Below are 10,383 nucleotides of genomic sequence, written 5' to 3' on the forward strand. Positions count from 1 at the left end.
TTGTTATAATAATATATATATATATATATATATATATATATATATTAAATAAATAAAATTTAAATATTTTATAAAATTATTAAAATTTTAAAATATAAATTATTAATAAAAAAATATTTATTATATAGATTTTTAATTAAAATATATAAAATTAAACGAGTTCTTATAAATTTTTATATATATTATATTTTTAAAAAATATAGTTTAAATATTCATAGAATGATTAAATTTTTAAAATATAAATTATTAATAAAAAAATATTTTTTATATAAATTATTAATAAAACTATACAAATTAAATGAATTTAAATATTTTTAAGTAATAATAATTAAATTTTAAATGCATTTAAATATTAAAAATATTATTTAAATTTAAATTCAAATAAAATAATTTTTATAGGTATTTTACCTATTATCACTATATAGTAAAAGAGGGCAACATTTTACAGTTCCTAAGATTAATGAAAGGTCCCCTCTACCCCAATTTTTTTTTTTTTATTTTGCCATATGTGGCACGTATTGACCGTAGAGAGATTGTTAGTGTTTTTACGTTTCTAACTTTAAATGCCAGGATGACAATCAGTTTATATTTTTATTTTCTTACAGATGACAATTTTCATAAATCAAAACTTTCTCTTTCAAATAAAACTTATAAAGAAAAACAATTTCTAAATCTTAATCTATAGATTAATCGATCGATATTTTTCAATGTTAATTTTTACTCTTTTAACGGTTCAACAATCTAATAATGATATATATATATATATATATATTCCATTTTAGTTGTTTTTAAATTATTTAATTATTATTGAAATAATTTTTAAATTTATTCTTTAATAATAATGTTGTGACAATTTTCCCCATTGCATTTCTTTAATTTTAGTGTCTTATTTTTTTAATTTTTTTTATTTTATTACTGAAATCTATACTTCCTTTTTAAATTTTACAAGATATATCTTAAATTTTTTGACATTCTAAAAATTTTTTAAAATTAGTTGAATTTTCTAAACTAAAATAAACGCTTCAATCTCTTTTAAATTTTTATATGGTGTTTTATTTTATTAATTGAATTTTTAAATTTCTATTTATTTATTTTAAAATTTAAACCACTTATATGTTCTTAAGTCAATGATTTTTTTTTTATAATTTTTACTTTTTTATTTTATTTTAATTGTTTTTGAATTATTTAATTTGCATTTGTTATCATTTTTTTTCTTAAATGGTTTTAAGATTAATTTATTTTCTTATAAAATAAATTTTACTTTATACACAAACATTAAACATCATACTTTCATTTCATTATAAGGAAAAATATAATAATAACAAATTATTAATATATTTGAAAAATATTTCCTTTTACTTTTTTCTATAAACACTACTTTAAAATTTAATTAAAATTATTATTCTTTTTGTTATAATAATAATTATTATTATGTTAAAAATATTAAAAAATAATATTTACAAACTTTTTATAATATCTTTTAGAGTTGTTAGTCTAATAAATGTATAATTATAAATAATAAATAATAAAATTTACTTTATTTTTTAAATTTTGATGTAGTTTATAATATACTCAACTCAACTAAATTTTTATTCCAAAAATTTAAGGCCGGTTATATGGATTCTCTTTCTCCACTCTAAACGATTTTGTGTTAAATCTTCGGATATGTGTAATGCTTTTAGGTCATATTGTACTACTCTCCTCCAAATCAGTTTAGTCTTACCCCTTCTTTTCTTTCTATCCTCTAACCTGAAGTGTTTTACTTGTTTAATTTGATCCTCTGTATATCTACGCTTCACATGACCAAATCACCTCAATCTCACTTCTCTCAACTTATCCTTAATTGACACAACTCCTGCATTTTCTCTAATACTCTCATTACGGACTTTATCTAGTCTAGTATGGCCACTCATCCACTTTAACATTCTCATTTTCACAACTCTTAGTTTAGACACATACGACTCTTTCAGTGCTCAACACTGACTACCATATAATATGGCCAGTCATATGGTTATACGATAAAATTTTCCTTTCAACTTATTAGGAATTTTGCGATTACATAAAACTTCCTTGACACATCTCAATTTCAACCATCCGACTTTAATGTTATAACTAACATTCTCTTCATATCTTCCATCTACTTGAAAAGTGTTTGAAAAAAAAAAAAAAAAGAGTAAAAGAAAAAAAAAAGAACAGTAGACAAAGATAAATAGGGCCAGGTGGCGCTGGAGACAAAATGGGGTTGTTTTGATTTTTTTTTTTTTTTTCTATGACTAGGCGGACGATTGTTCTTTCCGGCTTTAATACATCTTTGTCAGTGGGTGGTACGACTTTGTGCCTTGAGAAAGTTCTCATAAATATTAAATATTTGATTAATTTATTATTAGAAAGGAAATAGCTTTTATAAAATATAAAATTTTAATAATTATTAAATATATAAAATTATATTATTAATAATTAATTATAATAATAATAATATTTAAATTTTGAATAATATTTATATTATATTAAAAATATTATATTTATTAGTTATTTATATTTAATTAATATTTTTATTTTTACAATACATTAGTAAAATTAAAATATAGATTATAACATATCAATATAATTTATGTATTGAGTAATATAATTTGCATACTATGTATGAATAAGCGTATATCAACTAAGCTTACTTCCTATATATTTTATATTTTATTCAGCAATGTATCGTATATTTGTATGCATATCATTGTTTAAGAGTATTATATTTTTTAGTGAATAATTTTTTTAGATATAACTAGGTTGATAGGTAAATAATTTTAGGCTAAAGTAGTTAATTTTATTTTAATGATAACGGAAAATAGCATCTATGTAATGTGGTTACTACACAGCCCTCTAGTTTTTGCTTTGGCATCATTTCTGGTTGAACAGAACCGGTATATTTATCTTCTATGCTTCAGATGATGCATGCAGAGAAGAGAACCAACTGCCATATTTGCTAGACACGCCCAAGTGGTTTCTATATATGTGAATTCTTACAAAGGCTAGGTAAACTATTTTCCTTTCCTCCTATTTTATTACAGTTCAGTTATATTCTCTTGTTAACGAGTCACCCATTACATAGTACCTTTAATAATTCTTTGCAAAGCAAACATGAATTCTAATAGAGCAGAAAATGAAAATAAAAAGAAATGAATGATTTATTAAAAAAAAATATTTTCGTTAATAAGTAATTATATTTAAATGTTTTAATTTTCAATTATATATTTTTTATCTTTAAATTTGTGAAAAACTATATTCAAAACTTTAAAATCAATTTTAGAATTTTGAATTTTATCCATATGAAACATTGATTAATAACAAATAAAAATAATTTATACTCAATATATTTTATTATAATTAACAAAATTAGTCAACTGGGATAGGATATATATATATATATATATATAACAGTCAAAGGCCCTCGTCAGAATTCAAATGTTCGTTTTCCCCTTCTTTACTTCGCATATCCGTCAAACGGGATTTTTAGAGATGACTGGAAAGTCAACTTTCCATCTTGGACAAATTCATTTTCATTCATGCATTTTATCGAGTCTTGAAGGGCACGTGGGTGTACAGCAAGTTGTGACTACAATTTCTCTCTTCTTCGACTTCTTAACGTATCTAACGTGAAAACGCAGCTTAAAAAAAAACAAAAAAAGTGAAAACGCAGCAAAGGCCTTGTCGCTATTGCTGTTGAAGGATCCTTCAAATGGGTATTAAAATTATTGATTTTATTAATATTATCTTTAATCACAATTGTAAAATTTTGTGGGACTCAACTTATAATAAATTATGTGCTATTAAATTTAAAATTTTAAAAATTAAAATTTAATACAATAAACCTTACTTTTTATTCTAATCGAGTTACATATTGTGATATTACTGTAAGTTTTTGTCTAAATATCAGTAATTTTGATAGAGTAAACGTACCTAATTAATGGTTGTTTCTCATAGAGTACTAATAGTTTTTTCTCATATTTATAGACTATAAGCTAAGTGGATAAATTTCAACAACTGTCCATGAACTTATATAGTTGTAACACTACAATCCTTTTAACTTTAAAATGTAACATAAAACTCCATAAACTTTCAAATTTTGCACTGTAAAATTTCTCTGACTTTCAATTACTGATTTTTCAATTAGAAACTGATATGAATAGCTCATGCATGGCACTTAGCCAATATTTCTCTCTCCTCTCTTATGCAAAGTGTAAAATTATTCTGTCTATAAAGAGAAAAATAATTCAATTTATACATGGCTTGAGAGAGAAAAGAGAAATATTGACTAAGCTCAATGCTGGAACTGTCCAGGTCAGCGTCTAACTGAAAAACTGATAATTGGAGATTAGAGGGATTTCACTGTGCAAAATTTGATAGTTGATGGGATTTTATGTTACATTTTAAGTTGAGAGACTATAATTTTACAACTAGATAAATTCAATGACAGTTATTAAAATTTATCCTAAGCTAAGTAGCCATTATAACTATCCACAATAATATCGAATATTGGGTTGTTATCTTAAGATGCTCACCTAAATATTCGACCTTATTATTATCTGGTATTATTGATGTTTGGTACAAATGATACTCGGCTTAGATGCTTAGTTTACCAAGCGAAGGCTTTAACCCAATCAATCTTCTTCATTCTCTTTTGCTCAATCTAAGTTTTGTTCAATCTAGATTGTACTAGTGATCTTCTACTCGATCTAGGTTGTCCAAATAATTTTGTGCTCAATCTGAATCAAACGACCAATCAAACACACACTCTATAACTCTATCTTTAGGAGGAAGAAAAAAGGTCTCTGAATTATGGATGTATCGCAAATTTTGAACGCCACATGCTGTTTTCTATGGCACTTTCTTGCTGTTTTATATATCAATGTTTTGTCTGGTTCGTAGTCATTACCTTCCTAGTAAACATTATATAATTAACAAATTCAAACAAGGAACTAAGTTGTGAACTGTGACAAGAGGACAAGGAATATTACGCATCTTATGGCACCTAAAAATAAATAAAAATTTTGTCCCAATGCACCTGCTTGATTGGCTATCAGTATGTAATAAGACTATTCTGCCAGTTTTTGCAAGCCAAGATTTGGCATATTCTCCATTCCTGTTCATTCGTTCTATTAGATAATTGGAGCTTCTTGGACGCTTGGGGCTAAACATGCCTATGGACCGAGTTGGGGTTGGAATAATCAAAATAAAATTTAAAATCATTTAGAATTGTTCTCTTCACAGATCAAACGAAATTAGCTACTCACCCTCTGCTTAGGGCTGTCCAAGTTTTTGCCTTGGCCTATGTGTTTACAAGCCACAGGACAACAGCTTCTTCTCACCTGAAATTTATCCAGTTGAATTTCTGTTCGGTACTTTTTTTCGAAGAAGTATATGCATATGGGATACATTGTAATTTAGGAAGGAAAATTGAGTCACCTGAACAATCTTAATTTTCCATTAAAAAATCTTGGATATTGTATCTATTTTTATCTTAAATAAAACAAAAAAATCTTTGTGTTCTTATCCATTTATTAAAAGAAAATGCATTTATATTAATATTTTATTTTTATGATAAGCGAAAATTTAAATTTTTATAGAGAGTAAACCACTTAAATAATGTTTTTATTTTAATTGAATATTTTAATCAATATTCACTCTATACAATATTATAAATATTTATTCACTAAATTTCCACATCAATGCATTAAAAAATGATGTTGCGTTCCAAATTGCATAGTAGATTTGGAGTGGACCACCATGCATGCTAGTAAGCCGGGTGGGGTGGGATGATCCTATCCCTGAGTTTGATCCTTCACATCAAGATAATAGTATCGACTTTACTCAAGAGTATAACTGAATTTATTGCGAGATATCTCAATGTACATCTATTAGAGACTTTGAATTTAATAGTAGGTCTTCTTAACGATAACTAGTAATTTCAAACTTAAAGCCTAAGAAATTACGATCGACATATTTAAAAAGTTTTTTTTATTTATTGAAAAAAAATATTTTGAAGTGGATCCAAAAAAAAAACAGAATAGACTAGAAAGAAATTGAGAAAGTGAGTAATAAATTCGCATTTGATCATTATATTTGTACAAAATTAGGGAAAGATTTAACTTTTATTTTTTTTATATAAATTATTTCATTTCGATTTGAAGTGCATATCATTTTTTTTTGGTTGCATAATGGATATCAAACAGACTTAGTATGGAGTGAAAATCTGGTTATGTTCAAAATGATGATTTTTGTGGTTATTTTGTTTTGACCACTCTTGGAATAGTAATAATAATGTTCATCTTGTAAATTATAAAAAAAAAAAAAAAGGAGAATTTACAATACAATCTCTGAATTTTATTTTATATTTTACTTTAGTTTTTAAATTTTAAAAATTAATTATTTAATCTCTAAATTTTACACTATATTTTATTTTAATCCCTAGATTTTGATAAACTCATTATTTAGTCCTTTGATTTTAATAAATAGAATAATTTAATCTTTATAATTTTAATATTTACAATAATTTCATCTATTGATAAAAATATTAGATTATTTTATATATTAAAATTATAAAAATTAAAATTAAAGTATGATATAATGTATAATTTAGAAATTAATTTTTAAAAATCTAGAGATTAAATTGGAATATAGGATTAAATATAAGAATGAAATAATCAATTTTTTAAAATTTAAAGATTAAAATCTAGAAATTAAATTGTAAATTTTTCATAAAAAAGTGAAAATAAAATATTAGAAAGTCAAAGTAAATATAGAAAACGCAAAAAATAGAAATTATGCAATAAGGGAAAAGAAAAATCGAAGTAAACATAGAAAGCACAAAAAATAGAGATTATGCAATAAGGAAAAAAAACTAAGCATCATCTAGTATAATTGTCATATGCATACAATAAAAAAATATTAAAAATGTAAAAAAAAAAAAAAATATGAATTTTCCACCTTCGCTTTTAACGGTCTTTTCTAAGCCGAAGCTTGTGTCTCCTCTGTCTTCTTCCTCACGCTCACGTGTTTCTGCTTTTAAAGACTCCCTGTATATATATATATATATGCGTCGATGAGCAAACAAGCGGAGCAAAAAATCACAAACGATTCCGGAATACTAGTGCCCTAGAAGGAAAAATAATGGAGGTGAAAGCCAATGGTCCGAATGGTGACTCAGGTCGAATACCGGACCGCCCGACGAACCCCATGGTCACGCCTCTTTTAACGGATGATAAATTGAAAACCAGATCAGAAAAAGATCGATTTGTTGGATATCCAAAAGATAGTTTTGGATATTATTTTTATTTGTCTACATCACAACATCACAAAAGGTTGTAGTAAGTAAAATGCCACATTTCTTGAACAGTTGTTCAAGAAGAAGCAAAGGAAGGCAAATAGAGTTAGAATTGGAGAATTCTGACCAACCAACAGATCAGATGGATATAGATCCATAATAGAAATATCTACAGTTGTCCCTCGTATATCAACCAGGGTATCAACCAGTGAGATATGGTTTCCTTCATGAAGAAGAACAAGAGTTGTCTACTCATGAAGAAGTAGATCATGGAGATCCACTCAGCTATGAAGAAGCTATATCAGATATAGACTCTTCAAAATGGATTGATGCTATGAAATTTGATATTGATTCCAGGTATAAGAATCAAGTTTGGGATATTGTTGACTCACCCTATAGGGAACAAATGGGTTTTTAAGAAGAAAATTGGTTCTGATGGAAAGGTAGAGACCTATAAAGCAAGGCTAGTAGCGAAAGGGTTTCGTCAAAGGCAAGGTATCAACTATGAGGAGATTTTCTCGCCTGTTGCTATGAGTTCAGTAGTTAAATCTTTTCGTTTTTTTGATATGCAAATGTTGTTGTTGTTTTTTATTCTTTAGCTGCTATAATCAGAGTTTTCTGTGTATTGCATTATTTTCTTCAGGTTTGATTTATATTTTCGGAAGAATCCATTTGGTGGTGAGTATACAGTCTTTGCTGGATTAGAAGAATGCATAAGGTTCATTGCTAATTTCAAATTCACCGAGGTGAGATCTCTTTCATCCGTGAAACTTTGCCTGGTTCTTGTGAGGTAAATAAAATTGAAACCAGTTTATTCCGATTCTAGTTCATCTCTAGATTCTCAAATTTTCTGGAATTTTTATTTTCAATGGAACATTCAAAATTGTTTTTAAATTTGGGGAGAGGAAACTAGAATTTGCACAGTTTGAGGAACGTAGGAACATTGATATAGAAGGCAGGCAGTGTTTACTGTTTTCACTAGTTAAACACGTTTTAAACTTAAAAATATGAAATTGAGGCTAATTATGCCAATTGCACATATCCTTAATGTTTGCTTGTATCTCTAGTATTGGCATATCTAACAATCAATGTGATAAATGAAAATTTGGATTCTTTTTTATATTCAGGATCATATGTGCTATATTATGTATAAGCTGATGTATGTTAATATTATTATGACATTGCACTTATGCATGTTAACTTCAGGTGTAGTAAATGTTTCTTGCACTATGAAAAGTTGCTAATATTTTTTGATGGCATGAAAAGAATTGACATCTAAGTTCATAAAGGCTGTTGGTATGACGCCCATATTGTGATGCTGATGCACCAGTTAAAAGGAACAGTTTAACTTGTACATGTTTATGGGTTTGCCACTTAGGTGTTGAAGCAGCATGGCTGCCCTAGAACTAATTGATGTCAGATTCAGACTGAGATGGACATTTGAAAAGGCCTAGATAAATATCAGAGGCATCCTTTTGTTTCCTTTAACCAGGATGAGCTCTTTGCCAGTGGTTGTTCTTTAAACTTGCACCCCATTCTATGGTTTATGATAATGTGAAATGATTTCATCCAAAAATTTACTACTTTTTCTAGTCTTAGTTCTCTCTAGTGGTAGTTCAAAATGATTTTTGAAATGTTGCACTGCCATGGATTTGATCTGTAAATTTCTACTGAAAAATAAATATCTAAGCAGTATTTATTGTTAATTGTAGGATGGCTTCTGTGATTATCTTAGAGGACTTGACTGCTCTGAAGTTGAATTGTATGCTGTTCCAGAGGGGTCAGTTGTCTTCCCAAAGGTTCCCCTGCCACGAATTGAAGGGCCAATTGCTGTGAGTAACAAAATTCTTGTTTTTGCTCCAATTTTTTTGGCAGTTTATCATGCTTCGATGTTTTAGTCTATGCTTTAGGCTTTGTTTGTTTCACGTAAAACAACTTGTATATAGAAAATAATTTTTTAAAAGAAAATAATTTTTGAGAAAATAACTCATTTTCTGCTATTTAGTTGCAGTACTGAGAATTAGTTGGAAATTGTTTTTGACATATAGGGTACTTTAAAATCATTAACATGAATACATGTATGTAAAAATGTATGGACCGGTAAAGACTTCATATTTTTATACTTATAAATGAATGTGAGATTACTCAAAAAATGATAAATTGTGGCTTTTATTGTTGGCTGCCATCACTGTTGGTGATAGCTAGAGAGGATCAGCGGTGGTCAATAGACTAATGAGTATGTACATATGCGGTCTCCATACACACGCACAAAAAGTCTTTTTTTTTTTTTTTTATCAATCTTTCTAAGCATTCCAAACACTGGAAAATATAGAAAACATTTTTTGAAAAAATAATTTCCATGAAACAAATAGAGCCTTAGTTCTGGTTTATTTGTATCTCTTATGGTAAAACATTTTTACGGTGAAATAGAAGTTAATGCTTATATTTATTGTTTTAGGTGGTTCAATTGCTGGAAACTCCGTTACTGAATCTTGTTAATTATGCATCACTGGTGGCAACAAATGCAGCAAGGCATCGATTTGTTGCTGGAAAATAAAAAATGCTGCTAGAATTTGGGCTTCGACGGGCTCAGGTTTCCAATATTTATTTCTTTTTTTTTTTATCTATTTTTTGTAAAGCACTGAACTAAGTTCTTTTTATGAAAAAGATCTCTTTATCTTACATATAGGGACCCTATGGTGGAATAGGAGCATCAAAGTACTGCTACATTGGAGGATTTGATGCAACAAGGTAATTTCTGGTGAAATTATCTTGCATCATGCATTCATCTTTACTTCCATAAGATAGATTCTCTTAGCATTATTTTGCCTTTCTAATATTCCTTCTAATTCATATGATGATGATCAATTCTTACGTATGCTTACTGATCAACAGTCACATGAGAAGTTTCTTGAATCGAAGCTAATCATAAAATGCCAAGGAAATAGTTCCATTTGAAATATGATTGTCTAATACAGGGAAGTTCTTTAGTGTTAAATTAAATTTGAACATTTAAATATCCTTAAAACCATTCATCCTAGCGCTTGGCTCAGATGATATGAGTCTGG

At 27.3% G+C, this 10,383-nt stretch overlaps 1 long non-coding RNA gene across 1 annotated transcript; it reads left to right on the forward strand.

Annotated features, from left to right (window-relative positions):
* The first annotated feature begins 7,964 nt into the window (after positions 1–7,964).
* LOC110652370 (uncharacterized) lies at positions 7,965–10,183 on the forward strand. Its single transcript, XR_009145000.1, has 4 exons — positions 7,965–8,105; positions 9,028–9,147; positions 9,774–9,908; positions 10,005–10,183. It is a non-coding gene; the product is annotated as an uncharacterized LOC110652370 (long non-coding RNA).
* Positions 10,184–10,383: the final 200 nt, after the last annotated feature.

Source organism: Hevea brasiliensis, chromosome 16 (genome assembly GCF_030052815.1).
Source record: "Hevea brasiliensis isolate MT/VB/25A 57/8 chromosome 16, ASM3005281v1, whole genome shotgun sequence".
NCBI classification, from domain to species: domain Eukaryota; kingdom Viridiplantae; phylum Streptophyta; class Magnoliopsida; order Malpighiales; family Euphorbiaceae; genus Hevea; species Hevea brasiliensis.